The 23513-nt window shown below is 38.8% G+C and overlaps 1 protein-coding gene across 5 annotated transcripts in view; it reads left to right on the top strand.

The window, feature by feature from the left end:
• The window catches only part of FILIP1 (filamin A interacting protein 1), a 102842-nt gene that overhangs the window by 3847 nt on the left and 75482 nt on the right, over positions 1–23513 (top strand). The gene's annotated exons all lie outside the window — the stretch shown is intronic.

The following is a 23513-nucleotide window of genomic DNA, read 5'->3' on the forward strand; positions in this document are numbered from 1 at the left end:
TAATGTGTTTGAAGAAGCCAGATGAAACAAGACAAACTAGAAAGAACTCCATCTACTGATACTTCCTATTTCAACAAAAATATTTAGTATTTAAAACCTGAGATAAGAACTGAAATTGAGAAGAAGAAAAATGTGCATGTGACAAGATAATGTTATCTACTACATAGAAAAGTTTAAATGCTTCTTTGTAAGAAGCACAAGTGCCTGTACTTTTCGGTTTCACCATCACATTCTGGTGGCTTTCTTTTTAGCTTTTTCTCTCTTCTGTCAGTGTTTCCTGCTGAAGGTTGTTTCCTGATTTTATACATAATGCCAGCAAATTTCAGAGGTCACTTGTCATGTAAAACAGACAAGAGAAGTCAGAATTATCTAGGGCATGAAAGTTATTCTTGATACTGCATCTAATAATTAATATTTATTAACTTCTCTTTTTCTCACTTAGTAGCTAGTATTTGTACAAAGTTAGTGTTACTAGGAGAAAAAAAAATAATAAAAAGGCATTTATAGCACAGTCCTTTAATTATTCTTTGAGGTACTGGCATCCAAAGGACAGGAACAATTGTACCTGTTTCCTGGTGATGAGAGGCTATGAGAGTCTCTAATGTTGCAGTTTGTACGATACCTAATGTATTTGTGAAAGTCATGGCTCTAATGAATTACATAGTGTTTTTTTTTTTTCTTTTTTTAATCCAAGATGGCTTTGCCCTATCACTCTCATTCTGCTTTGGCTGAACTATGAATCTTTTCTCCAAGTAAAGCATGCAAATGCTAGATACAAGGGTGATATGTAAAATTACATAGATTGTGATTGCCTCCAAAATGGTTTGCACACTTTGCAATTACAGAGAATGAAACGATTCCTACCATTAAAGGCATATATCCTAAAAGCACAATTATGTGTCATTTTGGAATTATTCTTCTAAAGATACACAGCTGTTAAAATACATGATATATCCAGGACTGTTTAGAGGGTGGTGTTATTGAGGTAATGAAGTAGTATTTCCACTTTTTTTCTTCCTTCCCAGTTAACAGAAAATCGCTGTATGTGGTATAATATAAATAAAATAAATAAATAAATAAAAAAGAATTCCAACATCCACTTCCTTAATTTTACAGCTCTACAAGAGCTGAAGCTTAATCATAAAAGTGCATACGTGTGTGCACGTGTGCATGCCTTTTGTGAGAGCAGAAATGTTTTTTGGCATTACAGAATGCATTGCTGAAGGAGTGGGACAAACACATGCGAAGTACAGGGAAATGGGCTGGAGCCTGTACTTTTTCCCTTAAATGGGCAACCCGTCTAGTTGCTGTTAGCTGACACAACCAAAGGGGTGTGTGAATCTAAAAGATTGCTGTACGATGTCCAAATAAGTTTCATTTCAGAGATGATAAAACTGCAATTAAAATCTTGATCATTTATTATGTGAACAGACTCATCCAGATAGAAAGCAATGGGGTTTCAGAAAAAAAGCAAACACCTCACTGGATTAGCAAAAAAATGTTTTGAGTTTGATTTATATACTTTAACAGCTCTTTAGTACAGTAAGGATTGCTTTTTTTGCTTTTCCTTTTTGGGGAAATGGTGTCAAAGTGTATAATGTTTTGTGATTTATGTTGTTCAAAAATTTGTTCCACTGCATGTGCAAAAGTAATATTTTTGGAAGCTAAATCCGCTTTCTATCTGAAGTCCAGAGGGGCTTATAGGCTGGGGAGGTGCAGGGAGTTATCTAACTAGTGCATTATGGCTGTGGATAGCAAGAGCTACAGCTTCGCTGACAAACTTTTAAAAATTGAGAAAAAGTAGAATTACTGTAATAACAGGGAACTTTTAGGAACTGGTTTTAAGGCTGCTTCTTTTTTTTTTTTAAAAAAAAAAAAAGTAAAGGAAAATGAAAGGTCATGTGTCCTTGGTAAAAGAATTTTCATTAGAGTTTATCAGACTGCTTGCATTTTTCAGAAAATATAAACCAAATGAATGCAACGGAAAGCAGGAGACTCTTAACATCAGTGTAATCGAACTGCTGCCAACTTGCCTTGTTTATCTAAGAGATCTCTGTGAAAATAAGGTCTTTCCCACACATGCATGAGTCATAGGATGTAATGGGGCTAAGCAGGCTTGCTTCAAGCTTTCTAATGCACACATATCTAAACTAACCTGTTTTAGTGTCTGTTCCTGTAACTAAATGAGATCTAGCCAGACAACAGGAAGGGAGAAGTGGTGGTGAGTTCATGATGCTATTTCAGTGCAATAACCTGAATGCTTAAGGAAACGATGCAATTTCCATTTATTGGGAAAATTACAGTTACTGTGACAACAAATATACACTAAAGAAAACATACATGATTTATCCTCAAGTTCAAATTTGTGAAAATAGTAGATAGGATATTCATAAAACCTCATACTATCCGGTTATGTGACTCAAAGTACATTCTTACTTTTAAAATATGTAATTCAGATTCTTGGAAAAAATACTCATTTAAAAACCGTAAGCAAGAACATACATGAAAGGGTGGCAAGACACACGTGGCTAACCATGATTGGTTCAGTGTTGAGCTGACAAAAATAATAAAAAAAATTAGGCATATGCTTGTCCTACATATTTAATCACAAACCATTTTGGATCTAAATTTTAAGGTAAAGTTTACAGGAGGTCTTCTGTTATATCTCAAATTTCCCACTTTTATTATTCCACAAGGATTTACATAATAAGAGAAACCTGAACTGTATTTCAGTAGGTAAGGATTTCAATTCCTCAATCTGGTTAAAAAAAAAAAAAAAAGAAAAAAATTAACATTCTGATTTTTGACTTTGGGCAGTAGGCAGAAGGAAGGGAACCATGACCATGCTAGATGCCCTCAAGCATGTCAAACAGCACAGAACAAGATGTCCCTTCTGCACGGAGGGACACACATGGCACCAGAGCTTCTGAGTGCCAGGGAAACCATGTTGGTATGAGGCAGCTGGCAGTGGGAACCACTGTTGCTTTGAGTGGCAGAAGCCAAAAAAATGGAATCCAAGTGACAAGAGATATCACATTGCAAACAGTAAAAGATGGAGTCACAGCTGAGTGTCCTCTGAATGGGAGCTGCCACTTACGGGATTCCAGGACCAGAATTTCAGTATAAGGAACTGCCAGAAGCCATCCAGTCTCACTCAAAGCAGGGCTAAGCTGTAGAGTTCGATCAGGTTGCTCATGGCTTTGATTATTTTCAGTTATCTTAAGTACTTTCAGGTCTCACGTCCGGTTAGGTTCACAAAGTTTTGAACGTGGCTACTGAGTAATATTTTGCTGGTGATGATAATGACTGTATTCATATCCATGTGCTGTAATACAAGATGACTGGAGAGACGGTTGAAAATAACATAAATCATGGTCCTTTGGTTGACACTTTCAGAATTGCAGAAGATGAAATATCTGTTTTGTTGTTGTTGTTGTTTGTTTTGTTTTGTTTTTGTTATGTTTGCTGTGGTATATCCTTAAATAAGCATAATAAGAACCAAAAATTTCATTTGTAGTTTGCTACCCGAGTTTATATCAGCTAATAAAATGTACACACTCCTCCTTCTCCAGGACACATTCTGTTTCAAAGCTGAACATTTAGAATTATGCCATTAAGATGACATCTTTCTGCAAATGAATTCTGTAAAAATGTTAAGTATACTTCATCGTTATGTTTTCAGCTAGTCCAGTAAACTGAAAGGCTGGCATAGAGATAGTAAAGAATAAGCAATAAGGAAGGAAAACAGAGATTTTGAGGAAGGAAGCCCTGGAGACTGTTCCCAGCTGCTGAGTTCACTTTTCTTACTGAAAATCTCTTTCCAATTGTATCCTAATCAGGAGCATAGAGCGATACACTTATGGCAAACAAGATTCCTAGGTGGACTTCTGGTTAACCTGGGACAAACTTAGGCTCTTTTTGGTCTACAAGTTGTGGAAGCATCTCTACCTGGTGGTGATTACTGCAGCATAAAGCAAAGGCAAAGCAGTGGTCTTGTGGAACTCAAGGGGATGGGACAAGCAGTCTTACCATACAGGATTTCTCACACTTATGGTACCTTTCTCATACCTAGAAACAGGTATTCTGTTTCGCTTTAGAGGGATCAGCAAATAATATTCCTAAAACCGGATGCTGTAACTAGAATTTTGCCATCATCCATAGAGACGAGTGAAAAAAGCCAAAGGAATTCTCACTGCCAGTGTTGTGCAGAGGTCTTGGATCCCACGGTGTTTGACTAGAGCAAACTCAGCACTTGCTACAGAGAAGAACTTGAGCTAATATCACACGCACACACAGAGGTCATACATATTACCCTTGGAGCTTCTTAAATACAGGCTGCCCAAATGCAACCATAGGGGTTAAGTTAGTGAGAAAGCTAGTGTGATGTAGGAAGATGGGACCATGCTCTGAAAGACACCAGAGTGAACTAGGACAGACAAGAATTGTTTCAGCACAAGGCCAGCAAGCTTAATCTTTTAAAGCTTAGGGCATCTAAATCATGTGTTAACCAGATAATAGCATCTTTAATTACCCTGCCCTAAATCCATGTGGCCAGTGGTTTTAAAAGTAGTTTATGAGTTGGAGAAAAAATTAACTAAATTGATTTTCCTACTTTCAGAGAATACTTTCCTAACTGCAACATTATTTTGTCTTAAAGAGGATAGGTTTAGATTATGCACTGGGAAGAAATTCTTCACTCAAAGGGTAGTGAGGCACTGGCACAGAGAAGCTGTGGATGCCCCATCCCTGGAGGTGCTCAAAGCCATGCTCGATGGGGCCTCGGCCAACCTGATCTAGTGGGTGGCATCCCTGCCTGTGGCAGGGGAGTTGGAGTTAGTTGGTCTGTAAGTCCCTTCCAACCCAAGCCATCCAATGATTCTATGATTCTATTATTCTGTGATTTTGGAACAGCTTTTATGAGAAAGACGGAGGGGCTACAGTATTAATAGCTTTGAGACAGAATTGGTCTATTTGTAAATGGAAATGCAGCATGGGATTGTTGCGGTACATGAGGGCCCAGAAGGACATGTTCAGGGCCCACTCTGTGAATGTGAAAGTTGCCTGGTTAAGGAAAAACAAATTCTCAGCAGTAATACCAGTTTCTTGTCCCTGCTATGAGCCACATGACCTATAGCTCCATGGTTCTCTGAGAACTGAAGTACCAGAAAAATATGTGAAGCTAGCTATGGACAGTGTAGTACGTTTCTCCTTAGCTCCAGTAGTACAAAGGAAACACAGGAATGTATCAGGAATAAGCTGAATAATCTATGAAAGTGTTCAGTGAATACCCTGAACATAACACAACAGTTTGTAGCAGCTTCTTAATAAATAAGCAGAGCAGGAACACCAATTCTGCAGGCCACTGCTGTCAGCTCAAAAAATCCCTCTAAGGCAGTAGCAAGTACCTAAGCATGTGGCAAACAAACTGCATGCAAGGAGAGTTAATTTAGATACCTCCAGCATTAGTTATATAAACAAAGACTAAATCGCACTGCAGGGAATAGACTGTAAGAGTGACAGGACATCTGATTGATTGCTTATTAATGAGAAACACTGGTAAATTCATGTTTCATGTCCAAAATATTTGTGTCATGTTTTAATTTTGTTGTTTATCCCTTTCAGGTAGTTTTGCTTATCCTTTTCAGGTGTTAGGTACATACCATCGGTAGAGGAAGGCTGGTTAAATGGCTAGCTTTCACGTCAGTGACTCCTTGTACAACTCCCAGCAAGCTATTTACTTCTATACTTTTAATAACACCTGGGATGTTACAAGGATAAATATAGCAGTGACTTTGACACCCTGAGATGTTGCAGTATTGAACATCATGTCAACAGCTTTGAATAAGGAGATTTAAATAGCCTTCCTTGGAAACCAGATTCTACTGGGAGAAGTAGGAATAGCAGTTGAATTTATCTGAGTGACAATAATATGTATTTTTAGAGGAGCTCTCCAGAGAGAAGAAGCATAGCTGTGCCCTGACTTGTGGGTAGAAAGCAATTAGCCATACGCAGCAGAAAAAGGAAAGAGAAGGACCAGGGTTGTGACCAGGAAGCTATGACGAGAAAAACATGCCAAAATAGGAGCCAAACTAGTGTCAATACTGAGAGGCTTCAAGAAAAAGAAAACCATTCCCTCAGATCCAGTTGTACTAGAGGTAATTCACCAGGCAGAGGAGGTGCTGTCAGTTCCTGGGGGTGTTATTTTGCTAAGAACTGCTACAGAGCTAAAGGTAACAGAAGTCCCCATGAGTACTAGTGGTATCAGTGGTGGTCTGTTTGCTTTTTTGTGTCAAAAGGAGGGGGCAGAGAGTGCTCAGGACAAGCAGCCTGGTACAAGAGAAAGGGTGCTGAGGGAAAAAAAAAAACAATTTGATGGGAAAATTTTGGTGCCTTTGAAGGAACGGCTGGATATGTGGGGAAACACTGTCTGGCAAGTAGCTGTCCCAAATCAGTTAGTGGTGGGGCAACCCCAGAGCAGCCATGGGGATAAGGACAGGCCCCAATGACTGATTGTACTGGCTGGGGGAAGAGAGAGTTCCTGGAAAACAGGAGCAGCCTGCACTGCTGCCTGGCTCCTGTAGGCCCAGCAAGCAGCTTGGGTCTCCAGGCCTGCCCAGTTGGCCAAAGCAATGGTAGCAGCTCAAAGGGCTCTCTCAGCAACTGGCATTTTCAATAAGGACTTTAGGAATTAGGTCATCATTATAGATTCAGCTTTAATTAAAAACAGAGAAAAAATAGAAGAAAAAAAAAACAAAAGCAAAAACAAACACCACATCCTTCACAGCTTCAAGAGTTGAAGGCTACAAGCTCAAGACCTGACACCAGAAGGCCTTTAAAAAGGTTCCATGATGTATTGCTTTAAAATCTCCTGAACCCATGGCTTTGCAAGCTTGACTTAAAACTTTGTACAAGCACAATCAGCAATACCATTAGACAGGGGATTGAGTTTGGGAGCAGGAAGGAGTCCAACACTCATCTATTTGCCATGGCACACGTGAGGCAGGCCCAGGTTTGCAGGCACAGCTGCCAAAATACAGCAGAAGGCAGCCCAGGGCTGCCACGCTGTGCCCTGCCTTGGTTTAATGGCAGCAACAACTGTGACAAAGGGCCCAAAGCTGCTCCAGAGAGATGCAGGAGATCTGACATTATTTATTAGTTTACTTGAGAGCCTTCCCGTGAAGGGAAAGACTTGGGTAATAAATTGCCTTTCCATGGATTTTGTAAAAGGAAGATCAGGTCTTTATTGTAAGAGCTTCCTCTGATAGAACTAAAAGGTGCAAAATATGGAAGTCCAAAAAACCACCACATACCTGGAAGGACTGGAGGGACAGGGGCTCAACTGCACTGTATGCCCTGCTCTGCCCCAAGCAGCAGTGGCAGCTGTAGTCCTCCCCTGGGATAAGATGTGGGGAAAGGTTGTGGGAATAGAAGAAAGCACAGCTACCGAGAAATGGGGAAGAGTGAAAAATGAAAGTCTCCTGGGTTGGTTGTATTAACCTGCAAGAGTGGGGAGTGGAAAGGAAAAGAAATCAGCAGCACCCTTTTACAGGATCCCCAGCTATCTTTAGGAAAACAGTTATTTTCTCTCAATGTTTCTGGTGGTAACAACATTTTAAGGTCTGCAAAACTGCTAGGAAGCTATATATGTACCGTAGTGCTGTTCAGAAATGGAGCAGCGTTTCAGCAACTGCTTTATTGTTGTGGTGAGGGGAGCTCCTCCCCACATGTATGAAAACAGCACCCATGCTCTTACAAGGGTGTTATAGAGCCATCACCACTCTTCAACACACCATGTGTCCAGAAGGTTTGTTTAAAGGTCTACAGTAAATCGCATCATATCAGTTTTTCATTTGTTTGTTTGTTTTCTGAATTTTGTGGGTTTTGTTTTAGTCTCTTGTGTATGTTTTTTTTTTTTTTTCTTTTTTTTTGGGGGGGTGGTTGTGTGGGGGTGTTTTGTTTTGTTTTGTTTTTCCTTTTATAGAGAAAGAACAAAGTAAAACCCGCGGGGTTTTGGACCTACTGTCCCAAGGCTGAGCCTAATATCTAATCTCTAAGCTCCCCTGGAAAGCCTGCTTCATTCCTGTTTTCCTGGTGTTCAAACAAGGGACTCTGAGAAACAGACAGCCAGTAACTTCGTTTCAGGGTGGTCATTTGGTTGCTTCTTGAATCAGGCAGCTTGAGATGCTTGAAAACAACTCCGTGTATCTCCCCCAGAGGATACATATACATCACATCTCTGATGTGTCTAAGCTCTCTTGGCCTCCGTCCAGGAACATCCAGATTTCCTGACTCATGGCAATGTACCCTGTCTGGTTGTACTTCATTAGCAGCAGCTCAAAAATCAGAACAGTATTATGCCGTTGCATAAGTTTTTCCAAGCAGTAAACAATAACACCCCGCCACAAGCTTTATTACATTTATCTTGGAATTCAGGATCCCGAAGAGACTGCAGCTTATTATTTTCTTTAATCATTACCCAAAAAGACTGTGAGATGTTATTTTTTAATAAATATTTTCAGGATAGATACGTATCTATTAATGAAATGTTCTGAAAAGGAAGAAAAAATCCTACAGAAGCTACAATAAGATAAGAACTTTTCTTCCAAATGAGAAATGTGGTTATGATTTTATATTATTGTATCAATATTGTTGTCATATCAGCACTTATGTACTAAAACAGTGTGGGCAAATTTTGGGATACAGAAGCTGACAATAATTACGAGGAAAAAAATGCATTGTGTAGGCATAGTAACATACCTCTCAATAAGTCCCATTCTAAATAGATCTTTACTTGCATTTCAAGCTTTTGTTTTGAACATTTTAAAAGCAGGAGCATTATCAACTGGCTCAAAGCAGTCTTGAAAATAAAGTCTACGGCTATTAATGGGGTTCATTAAAAGAAAACTCTGTCTGACTCGAAGGTCTATTTTGGAGCTACGATTGCTCCACTCCCCTGCTTGTGGCATGATGCAGCTGCTCTTTCTTTAATATTTTTGCTGACAGCTACAGCTGACAGATAACATTTCAGTTCACCCCAACATCAACCCTATCTGAAGGCTCCCTTACTTAGGCTGAAAATGCTGGCTTCCTAATGGCTTTACCTGCATCACAGCACGACTGTGTGACTATGAAATTAGTCATACCACTCATTTGTAATGGGGCACATATAGATAGATGGTAACACACTAAAACATAGGTTCAGGGAGCAAGGTGCAAAGACCAGAGAACCTGAGTGGGTTCAGTGAGAAGGGGACACAGGAATAAACACAGTAGCCAGTGTTTTACAACACAGTCAGTCTTTAAAAGGCTACAGTTAAGAGTTTTATTTTTATGAAATACCAGAGGAGACAGGAGTTTTCTAGCCAAGGGAGAACACCCTGGTGTTCATGTAGTCAAAGTGTGAGAGGATTTCCCAGCCTCGGGGCAGGCACAGCTCCAGCCTGGGTGAGCATTATGGCTGCAGCCAGGCTATGTTCTGGGGGAGTGCATGAGCCATACCACGACTGCTGATGGTGCAGCAACAGCTCCTCATCTTTCCCTTGCTTCATCTCCCCTCCCACGCTCTAAGAAAATATGCTTCTGGATCTGGGAATAAAAATAATAATGCATACATAGACATGCAATATGTCAATTGCTATTTGTTGCCATACATTAGTTGTTGCCATATATACATATAATAGAAGTAGTTTTTTATATTCATTACCATTGTTAATACAAAACATATTTTCTCCATCTTAATGCATAATCTGCTAGAAAACAAACTTTGATTTCTGAGTTCATAAAAGTTTTTGGGTAGTAATCACTCAGTAGTACTGTGATGCACACAAAATGAACTTTTCACAAATATAACACCTTTCCTCCTAGACAAAAATAAAAAATAAATTATTTGCAGAGCTCCCAGTTCTGCCCTTGAGCCTCCAGAGATGTAAGAGAGGGGAAGAAGAAAGTAGAGGATAGGTTTGAGAAGCAGACAGCAAGTAAGAGAGAGGCACAGACAGAATGGTGGGAGGGAGATACTGTTCAGTTAGTCCTTCAAAGGATTCCCAGGAAAATTAATTATGATTAAGTCTATGTATATCTTTGTACTTTTTGGATTGATGGTTGAACCTAAAAATAAATAAATGCTTTGCTGTGATTTTTTCAGGATTTGCAATGAGGCACGTTAGTTTTTGTTTGCTTTAAATATTTTACCAGACAGCAAAATACTGTTTTTCTTATGGGGCTCCTCTAGCAAAATTTAAAGAACAGGAAGACAAGTGGGAGTTTGGAACCATGAAAAAAAAAAAACAAAAAAAAAAAACAAAAAAAAACACAAAAAAACACAAAGCAACCCACAAAGGAAAAAGTTAGGATACTTACTATGAGATAGGGATTAAATCACAGTCCTCCACCTCCCAGGAAAATACTTTAAATGTGAGTTATTCTGGGATGACTGCTTCATTCTCTGCACAGAAAATTTTTCTACTTTATATGAAATACTTAAATATTTACTGGAGCAAGAGCAGACACTTGGGGAGACTCAAAGTTAAATGCAACGTCATAGAGTTTTCCGTACTCCATGCGACCCAATACTCAGTCACGTCAAATACCTGGTTTGTGGACAATTTGAACAACAGTTTCTTTCTGTATAGTAAGAACTTTAAACAGTACTTGGCCTTGAAAGGGAATAGGGACTAGTGAAAGAAGAGGACAGAAAACATTTTCTTAACAGTTTTCCTTCAGAGTACTCAGAACTATGGTTTTAGGTGGGATGAGTTGTCTACTAGAAGATATCACCCAACATTTCAGCTGCAGCATCTACTCAGGCTATTCTGCTCCCAGTCCCCCTGCAGTGGGAATCCTCATACAGGTGCTCTGGCTTTTCTCTAGGCCATGGGAACTGACTCGACATTAGAAAATTGGGAGATTAACTTCATATTCCCATTTCTCTCCATAGATATAAGAAGAAAGCACAAGCCATCACTGAAAAAAAAAATATCTACCAGTACAAATAAATAATACAGTGTCATTGTGCAATCAACAAAGCAATAAAACCTAGGTTTCCTGAGCCACTGTGAATCCAGTGGTGATAGTAGATTATGAAGCCTGTGACAATCTAAGAAATATCTAGAGTATGTAGTGTTGAGTTTTGGTTTTGGTTTATTCTAAATCTCTTCTTTGGTACAATTCTTTTTTTTCCACAGGCTTATCAAGGGTGGTAAAACCGTAGCATTTTTTTCATGCAGTTTGCTCAATCCAGAATCTTTGAGACTCTAACTGAAGAGTAGTGTTGCATCTATGCAACTCCTAAAATGAAAACATTTATTTATTTATTTATTTTATGGAAATAAAGCCTTTCTTAAACAGCTTGAATTAAAGCTTCATTGTATTTTAATAGGTCAGAATTCCCAAGGACATTGCAGAGAAATCTGGCAGAGCGTCAGATAGGTTCATCTTAAAAATGCTGTCATAGAGCATTGCAGGCAGGAAAACATAAATTGCAGATTTTTTAATTTTTTTTTTTTTTAGTATATATATGTTCTGGGTGCTGCCAAAATCGGTCATTTGCAGATCAAATAAAGGAAAAAACTTAGTAAGCTTGGCTGAAATTGCTATAAGGAATATTTAGACATTTCTAAGGGCATCTGAAAATGTACTGACTGTGTCAGCTCACCAATCTCTAAACCCTCTCCTTTTCTCATGTACTCTCTAAGAAATCATGAAATCCACTGAGAATAAGATAGTGAATGTGAGAACAGACCCTGCTTCTGATGTTTCCTTTACAAATGAAAATATTTGAAAATATGAACTGTGTTAACAAAAGCTGTGTCTTTTTTTTAGCATTTTAAAATTATTATTTTTTTTTTTGAACATGGAAGGGAATGATGCTTTTGTTGATAAGCAGTCTTATGAACACAGCTAGATACATTCTCAATCTCATCTGTTTAATTCTTGCAAGAGAATTAGTTGATCTAAGTCAACTGCTTGAGTTGCCTTATCTTAAATTTTCTGTGTGAGTCCTTCCTTAAAGTCATGGGAAATATGGAAAAATCAGGACGTTCCATCCAACTACTTCTGTGAGGCTTACAAAGATTTCTCTGACCTAGAAAATAATCTGAAACTCTGTTAACAGAAGCATTCAAAGGATTTCTATTAGTCTCTGTTTTGTCATAATGCTAACAAAATATAGCTAATCATCTCTGAATTAGCAAGAGATAAAAATTTGAAGTATAAATGTGAGCAGATATGAAGCTATATCCTATATATAGCCATGTATGCCAATTGACTTGCAATGATGTTAAGCTGGGACTTAGAAGAGCAGAAATGCTACAGAGCAAACTTATAGCAAGACGTCTAAGTTTGCCTGACAATTTTCATTAAAATATCTACTATTGTATGAAACAGTTGCTTACAACTTTGCCAAACTTCAGTTGTTCAGGCTGGACGTCTGGCTGAGTCTGAATTGTTTTTGGAAGTTCCAACTAAAATGCTTCAAGCATTTCCAAGAATGAGATGAGAAAAAAAATGTTGTTTGCCCATGTTAAAACAATCCCACAACCATTTTGCTGAAGTTTTAATGTCTCCGTGTTCCAGAGCAATCTACTGAGGTTCAGCTGGGGTACTGCTCAATGGCAAGGAACTGACTCTTGCCATCCCTGCGAAACTTATGCCAGGCTAAGAGCCACTGAAAGAAAGCATTTCATGAAGGTCACCTGGTAGAGATTGGTAGCTAAATTCTCTGAATAGCCTGAGTATGCTGATGCCATTCCAGTTGCTCACACCTAACCTGTTGCAGCTGCCCTGTGCACATGCCATTCCCAGAAAGCACACCCATCTCAGGGCTACAGGGCTAAACAGTGCCCTTCCCACTACTAAAGCCACAGTGCAAGAACTGAGGTGATGGATCTTGTTCCTTCTGTTTCAACAATTCTTCCTCAGCACAGCTTGTGACACAGTGGGGAGGAAAAAAAAAAGTGTGGATGGCATGATTACCCTTGTCACTGGGAAGGGAGAGTGGGGAGGACTAGTATTGTGACAAAATGTTTTTTAAGATTTTGTACCTGTCAGTCAGAATCTCTCTTAGTGATAGGTATCATCCACCACCTTTGCCATGGGATGGAAACACTGTACAAATACACTTTTATTGGAAATTTATTTGGGTCTTCAACTGACTGATTCAGAATCAACAGTATCTTGGTTCATGTCTCTCTGTGGTCAAAGCTTTGTCATTGCTCTCTTTGGCACTCACCGCTGCCCACCAAGCTGGCCATCCCTCTGGGTCCACCTTGACTGACCTGCTAGCTATGAGCTCTAGAAGTGCTCTTCTCCATTCCTTCTCCAACAGCTGCAGCAACTCAGAGCCCAGCATCACCAATCTGCATGGCACCACATTTCCCTGCAAGGCTGTCTTCTCAATTCTCCCCTTTGGATTTGTGCACGGGGCATGCTCCCAAGGTGATTTGCTTAGCCTGTTTCACTTGTGTAGGAGTAGCTGTGGCAGCTGCCATTCCCATATTTTGCCATGCCCACTGCTCTCCTTCTCTCTGCTGTGCTCCCCCTCAGGAATTCACTCCATCTGACTGTACCATCTGTCTGAGCACTTCTCATTTGCTTGCCCCCCTCTCAAAAACCAGGGTTTTGCAGTTCTGTTGTGGTTTTGTAGGGCAACAATGTGCGTTTCCACTTGTCACAGCTGTATCGTTGTTTGAAAGCAAGGTGATAATGGCCATACAGAAACTGTTAAGAATTTATGGATGACACTTTGGCTATTTCTGTTATCAGGAAATTAGACAGTGCCTGTGCCAGTTCTCTGACCCTGAGTGCAATTGTCACTCGTGGTCATACCTAGTCCTCAAACCTCCTTAGCCTTCGGAGCAGGTTGGCTATGTCCAGTCTGCCAGCCCCCAGCGAGGCTGGTCCCCAGCCAGGGCCAATTCCAGATCCCTTCCAGGAAGACCACTGGTTGGGCTGTGCCAGCATTTTACCCAAGCCCTGGCACTGTTTATCCTGCTAGTTTAGACATAATCCTCATGTCATACTCATCTGAGCATGTCAGATGCCTGGGATCATCTGCACAATCACATGAAACCTTTTCTGCATTATAAAGAAATATTTTATTATTATTGAATAAGACTTTTCTGAGATCACAGATAGAGTGACTGCTTTCCAAGAATATTTTGAACATCCAACACTGGAAAATTCTAACATTGGAAAAAAATTTTGTGACATGTTTAAGACCTTTTATTTTTTTTTGAGTTGGTTTAGGCATTATTTTAATATCTCCTCTGAATGCACCTTTGTTTGCTTTCTGCTGTTCTGCTTTGAATGTCTGTTTCCTTGTCCTCCTTTCATTAGATGAGCTTTGAAAAAAAAAATTAATAAAGCTTGGGGACAAATGTTTCCACCTGAACTATTGTTAATGAGCATAGCAGATGATACTTCAGTCAGATGAGACAAAGCTAATAACACTCCATTGGGTCTTCTTAGTTCTTCATGGACAAGCAGCGCTTACAGCTACAGGCACAGTTGGTGCACAGAATTTCTCAAGACTGGCTTTACCTCTTTTCAACAGGAAACATAAGCAGGGAAAAAAATGTCTGCAGAAATGCTTATTTTAACCATATGTGGTTGTGGAGGACTGACTTTTATTGAACTGCAGTTCAATGAGTACCATAAAAAACTCATACAAGCAATTCTAAACTCTGTCAGAGAAGAGAACAATAATAATTCCTTGATACATCAAAGGCTAAACTGGAAACAGCCAACAAGCCAACCAGAAACTCAAGTAACCAGTTTGTACTCTTGGCTTCATCAGAAGGGAGCACAAGACTTTAGGTAGTGGCAATGCCATGCTCTGAGGAGCTTTCTGTATTGTTACATGCAGGACTAGAGCACTGGGGTGTGCAGTAACTAGTAGGGATTTGATGCCAGTTGAATCCCTTGCCCTTCTCCTTACAGCCCTAGGAGTTGTTCCCTGTTTGTGAAGCAAAACCTCAGAGGCAACACTTTCCTGAAGTGATCACATGAACAGTGCATGTTTCCAATGCCCCACGTACAATGCACATTTTCTTAACATTAGACATCACAATTCTGAATCAAAGCAAAAGGGCTTTTATCTGCCAACATCCTTGTTCAAGATCCTTCTCCAAGAGCTGATGAAATCATCTGACATAAAGCAGAGCAGAGGCTGTATTCTTTGCAGAGCTTTGAGTGATACATATTTTACCAACTCTGCCATAAGAATGGCATTTTTGAACAAAACTGCAAAGTGAAAGAAGACATAATTTTAAAAATATGCTTATGTGGAATTTTAGCTGTGACATACACCGTGAACATTGCTAGTGATTTCAGATATTAGACTATTCTGAAGCGATTCAATACACCGTTAAATTGTAGCTTGGAAAATGCGCCCTATGTTTCCACTACTTTTATCTTAAGTAGTCTTTCTGGTGTAATAAAAATTTGGATACAGATTGTTTAAAACCAACAACTCCAGCACTAATTCAGCTGAAAAATTTCTGAGGAGCAAATGTTACATAAATAAATATAACTATCTGAATATACATGTGATGAAGATCCTTGCTGTTCAAGAGACTCACCTTTAATTTTTAGGCACTTAAGGCATAACTGAAAGCTTAAAGATATTACTGAACAGAGTGCTGTGACATTGAAGCCGTGGCATGCAACTCATTTGCAGTGATAAACAACTTTCTCTACCCTTCTTTCTGTCCATGGGAAGGGTTGATTTTGGATTTAATTGAAGGGTGAGGCAAGTGCTTTTGAGATAACGTTTTGCAGTTCCCTGCTGCTCTGTTCTTATTTTCAGGCCCGTTAAATATTGTTTTGCAAGAACAGCTTTCTGATTTGAACTGCCCAGTAATGACAACAAATTCTTGTGGTTTAAAGCTAACATGAGCCAGTTCCAGAGCACCTGCCAGGAGATATGATTTTTGTGTACCTCAGCTGAGGATACAATTGGCTTGTATGAATGAGTATGAATTATAGTTTTTATTCTAAAAGTAGAAGTCTTTCGCATTCGGACAATGAAGGAAACATAACATGTACTTTCAAAAGAATTCAGTGAAAGCATCCTTGGTGGGAAAACAATGTTTTTCATGTCAGTAGTGCAGTGGGATAAATGAGCTTGCTTTCAAGGGTCCCGGCCAAGCCATAGTAATTTAAAAGAGCTGAGCATCAAGTCCTTCAGATTTAGCTCCTCATCCTGTCATAAGCAATCAGACAAAAACAGAGAAGTTTGCTAAATTAGCAGGAAGCCACTGACAAATTTTCCCAAGGTAAGGTTTAAGCCTTGCACTCTCTTTTGGCCAACCCCTGCAATTCAGTGAACTTGAGGGAACTCCACAGCATAATTTGTGGCAGCCGGGGACTGCATTTGTTCTCTGCCCTGGAAAAACAAACAAACAAAGAAGTAAACACACAGACCGATGGCTGAAAACAGATAGCCAGGGAGAGCAAGTACAGGGCAGCGATACAAAACTTCCTCTGAGCACTCTCACTGCCTCCAGCTATTTTCAACTATAGAGATTGGTTGAAGCTGATGTGGTTTATCTGATAGCAACAACAAGTGAGTATTTCTCCCAAGTATTTCTCCAGTCTCCCTCCAAGCCATGTAAAATCCAGAGACAAGGAGATCTTCAGATCTGCTGTTCAGTGTGAGAAGAACCACCTCATTTTGTTCATCTGAAGAGAGTTTCTGAAAGTTTGTATAAACTAAAAATAATCAGCCAAAGTGAGCAGGTGCCAGGAAGCGACAGGAACATGCACTAATTTTCTACTAGGACTATATCAGTTGGAAAGATGTCAGTTACCTGCCTTCTTGGCCTCCTACCCAGACATAGACTGAGCTCTGCTGAGCGCTGGATGAGCAAGTGTGAAGGCCAAAGCCCTTGCAATGCACAGAAATGATCAGATACGTCTGTGGGATTGTTGAGAACAGGTTTCCTGATTAATAAAAAGCCTGCACGTGAATTCGTCCCATGGGGTCAAGATCTAGAATTAGTATTCTAAACTTTGTCATCACCCCTAGATTGTTTACCTCCAGTATTTCAGAGGATTAGAGACAACAGCAGTCCCTAGGGAGGTTCTACTGTACTTAAACTAGACATAAATTGGACTTAACAGCTATAATGCTGGAGATTCCTTAGTGAAGCCATCCTTTATATCTGATAAACAAACCTCAGTGAAATAATGTGGCCTACTAGGATTTTCTTAGACACCTTCCAGAGCCCTGACATCTTTTCATTGACTGCCTAATGAAATTAGTTCATGACCTTTGCCTTGTCAGTGTTCAGCACCTCTGTGTAGGGTCTGTGTGCCAAGATACCCTGGTGCTTTTGTTACATGAATTTGTGTCTTTTAGGAGTTCCACCACAACCATTAATTCATTCCACAGAAACAACAGAGAAGTCTTGAGAAAATACGGACTTCTGTTTACTACCAGCCTGACCCATCATCACACAGGCACATTGAAATTCTGTGTTTTAATCAGCTCTTCATAAGTATGGCAGCCACGCTTAATTTATCTTCTCTAAATCAATCCAGTTTTACTCGACATGGAAATTATTTAGTTTATGGATTAGGGAAATCAGCCTATTTACACAGTAAAATGTGTGTTAGTCATTGAGAAAGAAAAATAGAAAATGACTAACCATCTTCTTTTTTTTTTATTTTTTTTTACAAGACTAAGAAAAATTATAAAATTTCAACTAAAGATTAGCATAAGTCAACATGTTACTGTTTTAGAACTACATTAGTGTATTTATGATAAAGTAGTGGAAAAGTAGAAAAGAGATTGGACATTGCTTTAAATTGTTAGGTGACAGTGATTTATGTTACTTTTTATGTGAGAGGAAAAAAATAAGAATTAACAGTCTGATGGAAAAAAAAATCAAAGGAGTGCATTTTGAAAAAAAAAAGTTTTGAATTGCAGATATGTAAATTCAGAAACCACTGTAATAAATATAAATTCAGCACATAACATCTCTTTTGCAAATGCATCAAGTTTTCTCTTAAAGTTGGTGAGGCCATTTTCCCCTATGTATGAAAAAATGTTCCAGAACATCAGTCTTCTGAAAGCTCATCAGTCTCCATTTATTCATGACCAGCTTGTTTGAAAGAGTTTGGAACACACAGACAGTTTATGTTCAAATCAAGGACTACTTTTCCTTGAGATAAAAGTAGCAGTTTAAAAAGGAAATTAGATTGTTGGGAGGTATATACACGACGTGCAATGCTGAGGTAAATGGGGAACTCGAAAAATGCATATCCTTTCTGATTGTATCCTTATAAATATATAATGAGAATAGAAACATGCTACAATGAAGGTCACTAGCATTGTCAGCATTAAAAGTGAAACTGGGATTGCTTTGTTGAGAGAAAAAGGTATAAAGGAGGCATGAAGGGAGGATATTGAATAAGGGGAGGCTGAAGAAGCTCCTTCACAATGCACGGGTGAACATACATGTGGTAAAAGCAAAAGGCAACAAAATTAAAACAACCAACAACATGCAAAGCTATGCAGACAAGCACATATGTAAACGGGTGCTTGTTTTTCAGAGTGCTTGATTAAAGCCAGAAGCTTAGTATGCTTTCAAGGGAATTTTTATGTAAGATAGGGAAAGATGTTAACATTCAGTAATGCAAGTCCTAAACCATCCATTAACTGGTGACAATGGAGAGATGTTTTCCATTCTACTGGATCCTTTCTTCCTGAGCATATCATGCTGAATCTGAAGAGATGAAACTGGCATTTTTCACAAGAAACTGGTGAGAGATTTTTAACTTTACTTGCTGAATGAACTGGTAATAACAAACCCACTTTGGGTGGGATTAGGGTGAGTGAGATTAAGATAAACAAAATCTTATGTTTTGGGCATCTTCATAGTAAAATTTGCCTTCAGTGTGCTAATATACTTTATATCAAGATAGCATGCTGCTAATTCCTGTAAAATTTTTGTCAAGGAGTGACAGGAAAGCGAACATATACATAGCTCCATTGCGGCAGTAATTTTGTTCCATTCAAGGTGTATGTGTGTCTGTGCATTGAGAAAAAATACCTTTTGTAAATGATTGATTTTATGTAAAAATGTTACTGGCTTTGGCAAAAGTAAACTTTTTCCAAACTTTTTTTTTTTTTCCTACAAAGTTTTCTGCTTTGTAGAAGTTCCTGAAGTTTTTGTAGAAGTTCCTGAAGTTTTTGCTTCAAGCTCAGCATAAGCTATCTTGTAAGCATGAGAAAACTGAAGTTCTGTACAGTTTTTCCCAAAACAGACAGCTCTCCTTTTAACAAAATATCTTTCCTCTCACATGTACAACCCATGCTATGACCAAAGTAAATGAGAAACAATCATAATTCTGTTCCTTTAGCTGTATCTTTTGGATACCCTCCAACATAAAATGCATTAGCACAAAAATGTACTTGTCCTTAATTAATTTATAGCTTAGAGCAGAATACCAGAAATAACACTTGAAGTTCAGATACAGAGGTTTTAAAGTTGTGGATAAAATATTGTATTAAATTTGTAATAAACCTTAAACAGGGCAAAAAAAAAAAAAAAACAAAACTAATTATCAATAATCTTAGGAATTTCAGTGATGGAGAAGTGAATGTAAAAGATGTTTATTTTGTAAAACATTTAAATTCTATTGAATTTATTGTCATTTTGGGAGACAAAATTATTTAAGTTTTTCCACTACCCTGAACAAGGACATTTACTAAACTTTTTTTTTTTTTTTTTTTTGTGCTTTTGGTATTTTGTTGTTGTTGTTTTAAATAGCTTGAAGCATATAGAATATGCTGTAATATCTTGTTCTGAAGTGTGCATGCTAAAAGGTTACAGAATCTGTATTATATAGTACAGCTTTATTCAGGAACATGGGAGTAGAAAGGGTATAATGGATTATCACATTTATTCTCCTAATATTGTAGAAATCACACTTTATAAACCCCCTTCAGAAGTTTATCAGGTTTCACTGTAAGTGTCATTAGGATTTTTGCTGCTGTTACTGCAACTGGAAAATTGTTCCCAAATCTCAATGCTCCAGGTGAGAACCTGTTTCTACCTTGTAGCACAGAATAAATTCTAGCCAATCTGTGCCTTTGGGTTCCCTTGCCAAAACTGTCATGTAGTTTAAATGGCTCTTCCATCTCCCTGATGTTTCCCTCACTGATATATTTATAGACAGCAACTGGATCGCTTAACAGCCCTTATTTTGCTAAGCTAAACAAGTCAAGCTCTTCATTATCTCTTCTCATATGATAGGTTCCCTCTTCCTCAGTCACCCTAGAAGTCCATCTTTGTTCCTGAACAAGTCTGAGGTAATGTGCTACAAATGACAAAGTACAACAGTCTTGTATAATAGCGTAATAAAAGAAGCTATAGCAAACAGAGTAATAATTTCAGGCTTGCAAGGATGTGCAGTGCCAAATATTTAGGAGATTGAGTAAAGGTTTTGAAATCTTCTAAGGGGATCTTTATTAGAAGGAATGCTTTTATCTAAGCAGTTGATTGAAATTGCATTATAAAATGTTTTAGGGTTTAATCAAAAGCTGGGAAATCGATGAAAATCATGATTTAGTTGAGAGTTTCAGCCAGCTCAGTATGCAGGTGATTAGACTTGTGACAGCAATCACAGAAGAAAAGGATCTGAGATTTTCAAAGATTGTTTCACAATAACAGAAAATTCCTGTGAATGCTGTATAGAATGTGATAAATCTTTCCGGGGAAAGCCACAGTTGTATTCATATGATGTCTTTAAGAAATTTCAATGGAAGAGTTCAGCTGGTTCCTTAGAGTGAGTGCTGCAGAGTGGGGTTCTTGCTGATGACAGGCACTGTAAAGCAAAGAGAGTGTGGGGACAACTGATCCCACCACCTCCAAGGACCGTAGAGAAAAGGATATTTGATCACATCCAGTATCCCCTGGTTTCTTGTGTGATCACTTCTTGGAAATCTTCAGGAAACTCACAACTCCCAGCTGTAAGGGCTGTGACAGCTATCTGTTTTATTTATTTATTTATTTATTTATTTATTTTATTTTAATCCATAGTGAAGAAATAGTTTCATCAAGTCTAATGGGTAGCTTTGTACAGAAACTTTTCCCCTATTGTTCTGAACCTGCCTTCCCAGAGCAGGGGCCATAGTCACTGGTGTGTAGGATACCTCTTAGTTTGGAGATGAGAGGGATTTTTTTTTATTTTATTTTTTGTACTGAAATCCTTCTTTTTTTAAGGAATTAGCACACTAATTTCCTTCTAGCTTTTCTCTGCCCTATAAAGAAAAAAAAAGGGGGGGGGGGTCATGATAGACCATAGGAAAAGAGAAGGACTACTTTTAGCTGGTACACATGTGCACGAAGATCAGTGAAAATGAAATGCTCTTGACAACACAAGCTATTTCTTAAGTGAGAGCAAAGGGGATTCCCATCCATAGTTAGGAGCAATTCAATACATGCTGAAGAAAATACATGTCAGGGCACTGCACAGGTGGCCAGGGGCTGGGAATGGTGGGCTCCTGGCACCTCCCTGGGGTTGGGGACAGGCCATGGACCCATGAGTGGGCCTGGATCATTTGGGCCCATGGCTGAGCATGGCGGGGCTGTGGGGAGCTGGATCTGGCCCTGCTGCAGCCTTACTGGGGCAGGAAGTGATGGCCCTGATGCTGACTGGGATCCTGGGCCCTTGGGGCCCTGATGATAAATTAAATGGAGATAAAGTTGTAGAGAACATTTCTAACAGTTAACAGGGTAAAATAAAGCCACAGAATTCATACATGTGTCCATATGATGCAAAATACCACCAGCAGGCAGTGGTAAGAAGGGAATTTTCATCAAAGCTGTCATCGGAGTATTTTGGTCCAAATGCCAAAGAAGACTTCAGCTTTCCTCCTGCTGAATTTGGTTTCCCAGTCCATGGCTTCTTCCCACCAGGGAGAAAGGGATATATATGTATATGTAAAAGGGGAGAGCTGAGGCAGAGTTTCTCCAAAACAGATTTATAGAGAATCAGTAGCTTCACATCACTACGTTGAGAGTAACAAAAAAAATTAACCAATTTACATTTATTCAGTTAAATTGTGATGTTTACATACCTGATATTTTGATGTCATGTGCTTATACAGTTGGTGCATGGGATCAACACCCTCAGCAACAGGCATGGAAAAACAGGAGACAGAGGAGCCCAAGAGGCATCCTGCTGTGAAGAGGTGGGATGTTTTCATAGGGTGAGAGATGCCAGGGCGCAAAGTCTGCAAGCAAAGCTGCTGCTTTGGTTAGCCCAGTGGGTGGTTAGGAGTGGTTTTAGTGTGATTGTATGGTCAACGTGGGTGAAATCCTTCCTGAACATCAGGAAGCACTTCTTCACTGTGCAGGTGATGGAGCATGGGCACAGGTTGCTCACAGAGGTTTTGGAGTCTTCCTCCTTGGGGACATTCAAAAGCCACCAGGACATGGTCCTGGCTGAGTGGCTCTAGGAGTCTATGGCAATATCTCCTCTTGGGAAGATTTAGGAATAGCTGCTACACTTAGATGACTTTAAAACAATATATTGTGGAAGCAAATTACTCTTAAGGGTATGGTTTTAAACCACATCTCCTGTGAGCAAGTTTTTTTGAAAACCATGCACCAAGCCACTATTTTGCATTGAGTACGTCAGGTTTTAAAATCATTTAAGCTGATGAAAATCTGGAGTGACTTTGTAAACTCAGAAGAGTCAAGACTCTTCAAATATGAAGTCAGAATTTATGCCTTGGTCCACCTTTTTTTTTTTTTTGTAATTTTAATAGATTAGCATGAGCTGATTAACATAAAACTGTTCTTTATTTCTTATAATTCATGAATTGCACTAAATTTTAGGCTCTTCATTATGAGTACATGGCTCACTTTCTTCTATCAGCCCTAAATATTTGCATGCTAACTTTTAAAGACAATAATCTTGCTGCTTCATTTTTCAAATTAATTAAAAAACTTTCACGGACTCTTCTGAAGGACAATCTTTTCATAGGGCAAAAAATTAATTTCTGTAAATCCCATGTTCCTCATACACATTATCTACAAATTGCCTTTTGTAAACTGCCATGTCAAATGCGATTCAGAGCTTGTGGGTATAACAGTGAGATAACACAAGTCCTTGTGCTTGTAGCAAATGTTTTGTGTGATAAATAAATTACTAAATAAATAAATGCTCTACTTTCTTCTAGAACTTGCTGTTCAAGACTGAAGTTTCCAAACCAATTTTTCATGAAAATTTAAATATTTGTCAATGAAATAATCTATAAAACCAGGTTTAATTTAAGGGGTTTGCACCACTTTAATTGTGATTACATCTGGTTAAGACATCTTTACTGTGTCTATGCGTACATTGCTCATAATCCAGTTAATCATGTTCTGTCAATGCAGAGCAGGGACAAAAGCCATCTGTAAATGCCAAGCTGATATTTACTATTTTGCAAGAATTCACATACAGTTTGTTGAGAAATAATGGGGAAATGTGCCATACACTGTTCTAGCTGCCTTAAG

Source organism: Anas platyrhynchos, chromosome 3, assembly GCF_047663525.1.
Source record: "Anas platyrhynchos isolate ZD024472 breed Pekin duck chromosome 3, IASCAAS_PekinDuck_T2T, whole genome shotgun sequence".
In the NCBI taxonomy this organism is placed as follows: Eukaryota; Metazoa; Chordata; class Aves; order Anseriformes; family Anatidae; genus Anas; species Anas platyrhynchos.